We start from the raw sequence: 8343 nt of genomic DNA on the forward strand, positions 1-8343 counted from the left end.
GTTCTCATCGTTATGAAGAGGCTGTCCCCAGACTTGAGGCACATCTATGCCATTTAGTAGTGGTGTGGCCTTGGACCCATCCCTAATGCCTTGTGGGCCTTTAGCTCCCGTTTGTAAAGTGAGAACAGGGTCGTGCCGCTGCTCCCCGTGCTCCTGGGAGCCTTTCAGGAAGGAGTGCATGGAAAGCATCGAGAAAAAACAGCACCAGCACAGACACATGCTGCGTGGATGTTAGCCATCGTGGATTGTGATGGGGGATTTTCCTCCCTCACCAAGGAGGGGGTCAGGTGCTGTGGAGGCCTGCAGGGGTCAGGGGAGAGGAGTCTCTGCATGGTGGGTTAGTATTATGTACTGAGGTCTTGCTTTCCATTTGGGGCAGTGAGCTTCTTTAGAGAAGGAGTTGCCCCAACCATGCTAAGCTCTGAGTTCTGCTATGGGATCCTGGGGCAGACCCCAAAGGGATATGGGAGTGAGTCCATGGATCTGTGATTCCTTCCGAAGCCCTCAGGCTGGGCTGATCAATGAAGCCTTGAAACAGCGCAGTTCTGGGAAGGGGCAGCAGACCCCTCGCTCCCTGACCCATCTCCTCTCCGCTAGGAGCCCTGACCCCTGCAGAAAGCCCCCCACCCTATCACTGGGGACCATGAAGTGCCTGAAGAACTATGACTGAGAGCCTGGGAAGGGCTTTCCCTGGGACTGGGAGAGGACATCTTCTGAAACAGTAACAACCTTTCCTCAAACACTGCCTACCAGTTGTTTGCTGTTTGATCTTTAACGTCGACACATTTCCTGACCCCAGTGAATTCCCAGGGGCAGAGTCAGCTTGCTGGGGAGAGCCCCTGTGTAGATGGGGTCACGAGGTCCCTAAAAGCACTGGCATTTTAGTCTGATCTGAGGTTCAGGGGCTGAGCAGGGCACAACCTCCTGGTTCTTTTCTGACCTTCACGGCTGCCCTTTCCTGCCTCCCAGAACATGAGGCACACCGGCGAAGCTTCACTCTCCAAGGAAACCCAAAGTCCATGGGTTCCACTCCCAGACCCTGAGCCCACAGCCTCAGCCAAATCCAGTCGCTGCACCCAGAACCCCTGTTTCCAGAGGAGTCTGGGCCTGCTGTGTGCGGGGACCTGGCACTGTATGTGCACGAGGTGAGCTCTCAGAGTCATGGGCAAATGAAGCACCTTGCACATCCCTCCGGTGTGAAAATGAATGGGGTGGGGGAGAAGGGAGAAAAGCCAGAGCGAAACCAGAGACACTGCAGGGCCCTGTAGAAGGACAGAACCAGAGGGAGACTGGGAAGTGGGAGAACTCTTGGAAATAGAAGGGAAAGTAGAAAATCGTCATGGGAACTATCTGGTGCTGAGAACCTAGTGTGTACCAGGCACTGAGCTAAGCACTTCACATATTCTATATCATTTAATCTTCGCAACCAGACTATGATGTAAATACTATTCTCAACTTTGTTTTATGGTGGAAACAGTGGACATTCAGAAAGGTCAGGCATCTTATGTGAGATCACACAGCTTTTGGTGGAGAATCAGGACTGGAACCCATGCCCACTTGACTGCGTAGTGCATGTGCTTCTCCCCTGCAGAGAGCCATTACCCCGGAGTGTGGCAGTGTGGCAGAGCGCATCGGAGCCCCACTGCGTGCCCAGACACTGAGGGGCACAGGGCTCGCTTTTGTAGTTGAGATGTATTTGCAGAGAGACCTCAGGGAAGGCAGATGGGTGAGTATTATGCATCTCACCCTTGACCCCTGTGTTCCTTGGGATGCTTTTGGGTAATAACAGAGAAGAGCCTTTTTAAAAAAGATTTTATTTATTTATTTGAGAGAGAGAGAGAGAGAGAGGGAGAAGCAGACTCCCCACTGAGCAGGGAGCTCAATGTGGGACTTGATCCCAGGACCCAGAGATCATGACCTGAGCCCAAGGCAGATGCTTAACCAACTGAGCCACCCAGGCCCCCCACAGAGAAAAGCATTTTCCTACACAAAAAAGAAATCTAGACCAAGGTGGTTGTTGGTGCTAGTTCAGCTGCTATATCATGTCAGGGTTGACCTCTCTAGGATGTCAAGCTTTCCTTGGCTTTTTGCTCATGGTTACAAGACAAACAGGCAGCTTCAGATTTTCGGTGTATTTGGAGGTAGGAAGAAAAGGGGAAGGGGCAGCATCAGGGTTAAGCCATTCCCTCCTCCTCCTTGGACTTCCTGCCATCCAGAGTATATGACAGGGCCGTCCATAGCGGCAAGGGAGGCTGGAAGAGATTTTTTTAGCTTTACAGCCTCTAGGTCGGGCAGGCTGGGACTCTAACTTGGGTGAGCCAAGCTACAGTGTCTGCCATATTCCAACACATCAGCCAAAGCTCGAACCCTCACCCCCTGGGCCAGCTCATTTAGTTCTCTGGAAGACCCAGGCAGGCCTTGACCGTTCTGAGTGGAGCAGAGTGGCAGGGAGCAGGGGTGTGGGTGGAGGGGGGAGGCAGGGGCGCCCAGCTCCTTCCTGCCTCACGGCTGCTGGAAGTAGCTATCAACACAGTCACGTCTGTCGTGTCTGCAAAACCAAACCTGGAGTCTCTCAGCTCTTTAGTGCCTGCTTTCTCTGCAGCCGGCTGCACGGCTCACATCCCAGGAGAGGTAGCAGATTAGATCACTGGAGGAGCAGAGAGGCTGGGGAGGGGGTGGGGGAGGCATGAATGTGGATTTGACAGAATTTTCTAAAATATCATATTATTGATTTGGAAGAGACACAAGAGAGGAAATGTAAGAGACGGGTGATAAGAGGCTCGGCCGAGATGGGCGTGAGAGAGGCTGCCTGCTGTCTGTGGAGCCTTTTAAAACACTTTTTTCCCTAATCATCCCCCCACCCGCCCATGAAATTTTAATATCTCAGATATACTGTGTATCATTTAGGTACTGTATGGATACCTGTGCTTCTGTGTGAAAGGAATACAATTTTGTATACCCCCCCTTCCCCAAATGTCAATATTTGCCCCCTTGGAGGAGATATTGCGCCCCCTTTGAGAATACATGCATTGGAGTTATCTCTGGGGGCATATTTTGGCTTCATGAGGGAGGGGAAAACCTGGCCCTGCCCTCCCAGCTCAGACATTTGTATGGAGAGGGGGAGCTAGGAGGAGTCTCACATTTCTTGAGCACCTACTATGTGCCAGGCACCAAGACAGGCACTTTAGATACATCATCTCACCTGATGGGAGGTCAGAGCTATGACCCCATTTCACAAATAAGGGCATCAAGTTTCAGAAGTTCATCCCTTCTCTGCAGGGACCAGACTTGCCCAGATGAACGAGGTGATGCTGTTCCTATGGCAGGGCATGGTTGTGTGTCAGATGGGTTCTGAACTGGTGGCGTGAGGAGAACAGAAGGGGCTGAGTCCGGGGTGGTACTTTCTGGAGTGGAGTGGATGGAAATGGGCTTTGAAGACCCAGAAATGAGAGTTCCAGGCAGTGGGGTTGGGAGTTTTGAAGGCTTAGGACTTGAGCTGAGGGAGACGAGGGTGGAGCCATCCAGGCAAAGAGACAAAGCACTGGGGAAGCCCATGACTCTATGGACTCTGGTTAGAGTGTGGTATTGAGCCAGGGACCCAGCCTCCATACCTGACACAATTCCCATGAGGCACAAAGACATTTTCTTCATAGGGTAGGGTAGGAGATAGATGAGGTTCCTAACTCATGGACTTTTGGAAATTGAGCAGTCTTCTCAGAGTGTCTGGAGGAAATCTCTGAAAGAAAGTACCAGAGTGTGTGACTGAAGAGAGACTAGACTCTTGTTTCCTTGTCACTCCCAAGACGCTTCCGGCTCCCTCACGGCCTCCCTGACAGGTACTTTGCTATAGCTCCTATGGACATGACTGTATCAGTGAAGACAGGCTCTGGTAACAAAGGGCCTCCAAATTTCAGGAGGGCAGTGCAGCAAAGGTGTGTTTCCCACTCAGGCTTCATGTTCTTCATGCTTTTGATTGCAACCCAGGCTTCTGGAGGCTGCATTTTCACATGTGATTCCACTATGGCTATAGCGGGGGAAGAGAACATGAAGAATTGTGCACGGCTCCCAAAGTTTCTGCCAAGATGTGACTCATGCTATTTCTGTTGACGTTTCATTGGCCATCGAAGCTTACATGGCTTAGCCGAACTTCAAAGGCAGCAGAGAAATATAATCCTGTCATGTGCCCCGGATGAGAGGAGGAGGAGATACTTGTGAACAGCACTAAAGATGACCCCAGGGATAATAACAAATGATGAAGATATTAAATTGATTTTTCAAGATCAAGTAGAAATGTTTGTTTCCCCCCCTCCGCCCCCCGTTCTGTGTAGCATTCTGAAAATCTCTCCATTAGTGCTCATATTAAACTGTTTGGTAACTATTTATTTGTTGCCCCAGAAAAGTCAGAACTCCTAAGGGCAAGAAATATGCTGAATGAGAGACCTACAGATATTTATTGAGGGCCCACACACTATATACCAGGCACAGTGCTGGTGCACAGAACACAATCCTTGTCTCTCAGAGTGGTGGGTCTGGGTGGGGAGTGACACAGGAGTTGCTTCTGCCTTACAGAACATCCTGGACATGCCCTCTTCTAGCCAGTCAATAAGCCTAGCCAATGGCTTGTTGATTGACTAAGTTAGAGATGGGAGGTGTATTGGAAGAAGCTTCCAGAAGGAGATGGCCTGTGAGTGATGACCTCATTCAAGGTCCCCTGGGGCAGGTGTGTCATACATCCTTGACCTTCATAGTACTTTGCTTTTTAACCATGGTTCATTTGTTCTCTCTTCCCACTTGTTCCTTTAGGGGGGACAGATATTATTGCCCCCATTTCACAAATGGGCAGTCTCCGGGTTGGCCCTTCAGACTGGTCAGCTTAATTCCGTGTGGATGAGAGCATATGTCCTCTCTGGCTGTGTCAGCAGAGCTGGACCCACCAAGTTCAGGCTGCCCATCACTCAGCTCCCAGCACCATCAATCAAACATTCTCAAATTGGTGGAGCTTAAAAATGACAGCCATTTGAAATTGAGTAGAATTCAGTATTATTAAAATAGCATTCTAAATTTTAATCTTGTGCATCGACTTTTTAATAGCTTCTACTTTCACTAAAAATGATGAGCCATGCTCACAGACATTCAATTTAAATACTGTCAGGCACGACTGATTTCTTTCCCATTATTGCCAGATTCCTCCCTCCCTCCCTCCCTCCCTCCCTCCCTCCCTCCCTCCTTCTCTCCCTCCCTCCCTCCCTCCCATCCTTCCTTTCCTCCTCTCTCTCCCTCCTCCTTCTGTCTTCCTTTGCCCGTTGCTTCCTTTTTTTTTTAAAGTACTGAATTAATTTTTTTACTACTTGGTGATTTTATGAGGTAAGAAAGAGGGCATATCTCTGCTCTGGCCCAGTTATTCTTTCTCTTCTATTATTTGGCCTTCTTTTCAGTCCAGCCATTGATAAGGGAAGACAAGCTCCTCCATTGTGGAAACTGGATAATGTTTATTTTTTTGAGACATCTTTTCTTATCGCTCCCTCATTGTTGTGATACCAAACAAGTGTAGTTATCAATATTGGCACCCTTGCCGGTGTGTCCTTTCCATGCTCAAGCTCTTCAGGACGTGGAAGTCTCCCAGGGCCTTAGTACCCTCTGTACCCTCTGTGATGCATCTGCTACCCTTTTTCTCCCCTGCCTCCCGCCCTTTTCTGCCTGGTAAGCTTCATCCTCTCATCCGCATCCCAGCTTCTCACCTCGAACCAAGCCTGGGGTGGGAGAGATGGGGAGCACAACTGATAATGACGACAGGCAAGGGCCGATAAGAAGAGACGAGCGTGGCTTTTGGAGTCATAGCTGGTTTGGGTTTCTTTCCTTGCCAATTGCTAACCTTTCCTGGAAGAGTCACTTAGCCTCTCAGAGCCTCAGCTTCCCCACCTGTAGAACGGGGTCAGTGATACCTTTCCATGGGGCGATATTACAGAGTCAATGGGAAACGCCACAAAGCACAATGCTCACACGGTGGGCGATGGCATTGTTAGCTAACAGGCCATTCTTCCCTCTCCTCCAACCTGCCATTCCTCCACCCCAGCCTAGCAGTTCTCGGCCCGAGACACACATTAGAATCACCTAGGAGCCCTTAAAAGGTGCCCAAATCCCCAGGTTTCACTCCAGACCAATTAAATCAGAATCTGGGGGTGTATGCTTGCGGCATCTTTACTTTAAAAATTCTCTCGAGGTAAGTCTGATGCATGCAAGGGCTGAGAACAACTCTAAGTCCCCAGGGCTGCCTAAAGCCTGAATATTCTTTTGAGATCACAGGGAACTTATTTTAGTGCTTGTGGGCAAAGACCCAGATCTCTCATTAGTGCTGGGATGGGGTTGTACCTTTACTGACTGTTCTTGAGAGAATAAAGAGAAGAGGGGGGTGGAGTCAGGGTTTTTTCAGTGGGTGGGACTAGGCATACCCTTTGTTTGTATTCTTTTGGGGATGTCTGTATTGTGCCCGAAACCACACTCTTGCTTCCAAGAAAAGGGCAGATGGGGAGGGAAGGAAAAAGGAGGGAGGAGGGTGACCCTCACGGGGCCTTCTCCAGACACCGCCCCCCCGCCCACTAAGGGACTCCTCTCTTCTGTATTCTAAAAACCCTTGGTCTAATCTCAAGCTGTCCAGTATGGAGGCCACTAGCCACATGTGGCTGTTAGACACTTGAATTATGGCTAGTCTGAGTTGATATGTGCTGTGTCGTATGTTCAAAGAATAACTATAAAAAGAGAATGTAAAAGAGCTTATTGACAAAATTTTTTAAAATATTGGGTATGTGTTGAAATAATATTTTAGATATATTGGGTTGTGTAAAATATTGCTGAAATTAATTTCACTTGTTTCTTTTTACTTTTTCATGTGACTACGTAAGATTCCTAGGTAGCTTGCATTATTATATTTCTATCAGACAGCACTGGTTTAACCTCTCATTTGACACTCAGTATATGAAACATACATAAGTATGTTTAGATGTTTCTATCAGACAGGCAGTCTGAGGACAGAGACCTCAGCATCCTATTTGTTTTATGTCCCCCAAACACCTATTATCAAAACACATTGCACTCAGCAGGCAGTGATAAATGTTTTCTGTAATTGTTGATGATGGTGATGGTATTGATGGTTGTGGTGATGAAGATAATGATGAGGTTGTAATAAAGCTCAAATGGTACGTTGGGGCCAAGTTGCAAAGATTTTTGAAAAGACATGCAAGATGAAATGGATACATTGCTTAGAATAAGGGTCCTCAAATGTATCTGAATCGTTTGATTAATTTACACATATAAAGAACCTTGGGCTGGGGGCGGAGCAAGATGGCAGAGGAGTAGGAGACCTGGATTTCATCTGGTCTCAGGAATTCAGCTGAATAGGGATCAAACCATTCTGAACACCTACGAACTCAACAGGAGATCGAAGAGGAGAATAGCAACAACTCTCCGAACAGAGAAGCGACCACTTTCTGGAAGGTAGGACATGCGGAGAAGTGAATCCGAGGCGATATTCGGGAGGATAGACGGCGGGGGAGGTGGCCTCCGTCGGCCGCTTCTGGCAAGTGATAGAGCCGCGGAGCACAAAATCGGAACTTTTAGAAGTCGGCTCCACTGAGGGACATCGCTCCAGTGGCTAAGCGGGGGGTGGAACCCTCATGGGACAGTGTGGTCTCAGGACCCTCGGGGTCACAGAAAGGCCGGGGGTGCCTGAGTGCGGCAGAGCTCCCAGGTATCGGAGCGGGGAAGCCGGCTGCAGAGACGGAGGCGAGGCGCAGGCTCTCAGCTTGGGGTTGCCATAAACTGTGATCCGCAGCCCAGTCGGGCCACTGCTCCTCCAGCAGGGACCCCACAAGCGGCAGATCCGGGGAGACTCCCCTTCCTCCCCCGGGGAGGAGCAGCGCGGGAACGCACCGCAGGGATCTGCTGGGTTTGGAGACTCCACACGGGGTCGGGAGCCAGAGATAGAAACGCTCGGTCACAGGCCGGGTGAGCACGGGGTGCGGCCGGAGACCGGGGAGACGGGAGTGATTGACTGCTTTTCTCTGGGGGCGCACTGAGGAGCGGGGCCCCGAGTTCTTAGCTCCTCCGGGTGGAGATTGGGAGGCTGCCATTTTCACCCTGGTCCTCCAAAGCTGTACCAGAGCTTGCAGGGAACAAAAGCTCCTGAGAGCAAACCCGAGCAGCTTGCTTAGCCTGGACCGACAAGGGCGGGGCAATTCCGCCTCCGGCAAAGACGTTTGGGAACCACGGCAACAGGCCCCTCCCCCAGAAGATCAGCAAGAACAGCCAGCAAGCCAAGACCAAGTTTACCGATCAAGGAGAACGAGA

The 8343-nt window shown here is 50.0% G+C and overlaps 1 protein-coding gene across 14 annotated transcripts in view; it reads left to right on the forward strand.

The window, feature by feature from the left end:
- The window catches only part of KCNMA1 (potassium calcium-activated channel subfamily M alpha 1), a 746792-nt gene that overhangs the window by 283475 nt on the left and 454974 nt on the right, over positions 1-8343 (forward strand). The gene's annotated exons all lie outside the window — the stretch shown is intronic.

Source organism: Callorhinus ursinus, unplaced genomic scaffold, assembly GCF_003265705.2.
Source record: "Callorhinus ursinus isolate GAN/ISIS: 27379988/994484 unplaced genomic scaffold, GSC_fseal_2.0 scaffold31, whole genome shotgun sequence".
NCBI lineage: Eukaryota > Metazoa > Chordata > Mammalia > Carnivora > Otariidae > Callorhinus > Callorhinus ursinus.